Genomic DNA, 2,645 nt, shown 5'->3' on the forward strand with positions numbered 1-2,645 from the left:
ATTCTTAGAACTGGGAAAGTACAACTGGGCACATTGCTTCAAGAACTGGCAACAAAAGAACAACAAAACAACCCTGTTTAAAATGTGTGTGTGTGTGTGTGTGTGTGTGTGTGTGTGTGTGTGTGTGTGTACTCCCAATTATCTAGGAGACAAGACATCTGAAAGCTTTTAAATTCCAAAGGCTTCTTTCTATATATCCTGGGGTAATAATTAATGGCCACAGTGATAACCCTGTGGTCATTAAGGAAGATTACAGTATTCTTAAAGTCCTATGTCTAATTAGATAAAAAAAAATACTTAATGTAATTTGGGATGGTTTAAAATGGAAGATAATGAGAGAGGATATCTCAGTATAATTAAATAGCTTGTCTTGAAGCCTGGCTTGGGTTTGCCACATCTAAATCCTTGAACATAATCAATAGGCCAGTCAAAAGCCTTCTCCTGTCTGGTCAGGTCTGCCATTATTTTTGGGTTTAGACACAATTCTGAACCCTGAAAACTATTTTCCATGTACACTACTTAATTTTCCCTAGGAAAACACAGAGTCTCTTTCTGCTCAATATCAGAGCAGAGTTACATTCAAGAAGGGACTTACGGAGAATTCAGTTCTTCACTTCTATTCCCCCAAACAAATGAGAAAACTCAAACAAGAAAATAATCTTCTCTTATCCATGTAGTGGTAAACACATGTCATCTAACACTAGAATTCAAGAGTATTCAGGAGGCTAAGACAGAAAGATAATGAGTTTGAGTCTAGCTAAGCTACATAGTGAATTCAAGGCCAACCTGACCTACATCGTGAGTCCCTGGGGAAGGAGGGAGTAGAGAGAAGGGAAAGGGGAAAGAATAGTGGGAGAAGGAGAGGGGAAGGAGAAAGAGGCGGAGAAGGGGAGGGAGGAGTGTAAAAGCAGAGAGGAAATAATAACGACAGCTTAGAGAAATTAAGTACCTTACGGATCACATAGACAGTGGTACAAGCAAGCTTTGATCCCAGTAATGCAGAATCCAGAGCCAAGAGCTGAGTGTCTGCAGAGGGGAGCCCCCTCACACCTCCCTTAAGAGGCTACCAAGAGCACCAGAGGATCTAACCCATCTTTCAGGAGAGGGGTTCACACTGACCCTAGGATGCCCAGTCAAGGAGTTAACACAGCAGAAACATTGGGACCAGGTCACTCTTGACCAACACAGACTCCTTTATCAAGGTAGTTTCTTAAGGATCCCCTCTGGATTCCATCAAAGACTTTCTCAAGATGCTGGGGTCTAGGGACATTCTTTTCAATTATTCCTCCCTCACCTTTGGCTTCACACCTATCTTACCTCTGTTGCAGCCTTAAAACTCCCCAACCTGTTTCTTCTTCTCCCTCACAGGTTTTGTCCCCTGAGGCATTTCTCTTATTGTGTCTACACCCATCTTGCCAATTAATTCTTGGAAACCACAAGTGGAAGCAGAAGTGATTACAGAACATGGACAACACAATAAGACATGTCTGCCTCCTCTGCCACCCACCTGCTAGGAGGACCTCGTCCCACACAGAATGAGGAGCACAGCTTATCCCTCACACAGGTGGCAACCTCCTCACTACCAAAGAGTTCTCTGCTACCAACCTGGAAAGATACCCTGAAGGCAGCAATAACCACAATAATTCAATGTCTCAAGTATTTGAAGACATTTGGAGACACTCACTTCCTACAAAAATAGCAGCTTTGGGCAGCAGCTATTGAGTTGTATTAATGTCCAAAGGGGAATAATGTAAGTGTGGTTGATGCAAAGCTGCAGGAAACGCAAGATAACCAGAGATACACTGGGGTAGGCAGTTTATACATGGCTGTGGGAAAGCAGACAGAGCTGAGACATCCCTGAAATATATTTTACATCATAGGTCAGGCATCCAGCCATTCCTTCCGGGATTATCTGATCGTTTACATTCACTTCTTACTGACAAAACTCACAATATGTGGTCTCTTCGGGACAGTACGTTTAAAAGTGGAATCACAGAGAATTAAAGTGAATTAAATCTCACTTTCATAGCTAAGAAGCCCAGAGCCTTGCATAGACATGGGAAGGGACCAGAGGAAATGTGTCTTATACCTTATTCAGAATCTCTCAGGAAGCTTAGCAATTCAGATCAGGGGTATAATGATTGCCCAGCATGCAAAAACCACTGGGTTCATCCTTACTGCTACAGAAACTTTTTTCTAAGAAAGAAAATAAGAAAAAAGAGAGAGAAAAGATAGAGGAGAAAGAGAGATGGAGAGAGGGGGAGAGGGGAAGAGAGGGAAGGAGGGTGAAGAGAGGGAGAGAAGGAGAGGAGGGAGAAAGTAAGGGAGAGGGAGACAGACAGAGATAAAGACAGAGAGGGAAGGAGAAAGACAGAGACAGAGAGACAGAAAGAGAGAGACACTGAGAGAGAGAAAAATTTCAAGAGAATGTCCTGGCTTTAGGAGAAGCTAGATGGACTGCTGCTGTGGAGTGAGACATAAGCCACCTTTTTTCATTCATTACAGGTAGGACACACGATTTCCAACATCCAAGATGAAGTTGCTTATTTCTGTAATGTAAGCTTTTGTGTTGTCCCTCTGATCAGCTGTGTGGCCTGACAGGAGCAAACTGGTCTTACAAACCAGACATGCCTTCTCTTTCATTC

The sequence above is a fragment of the Mus caroli genome, chromosome 19, assembly GCF_900094665.2.
Source record: "Mus caroli chromosome 19, CAROLI_EIJ_v1.1, whole genome shotgun sequence".
In the NCBI taxonomy this organism is placed as follows: domain Eukaryota; kingdom Metazoa; phylum Chordata; class Mammalia; order Rodentia; family Muridae; genus Mus; species Mus caroli.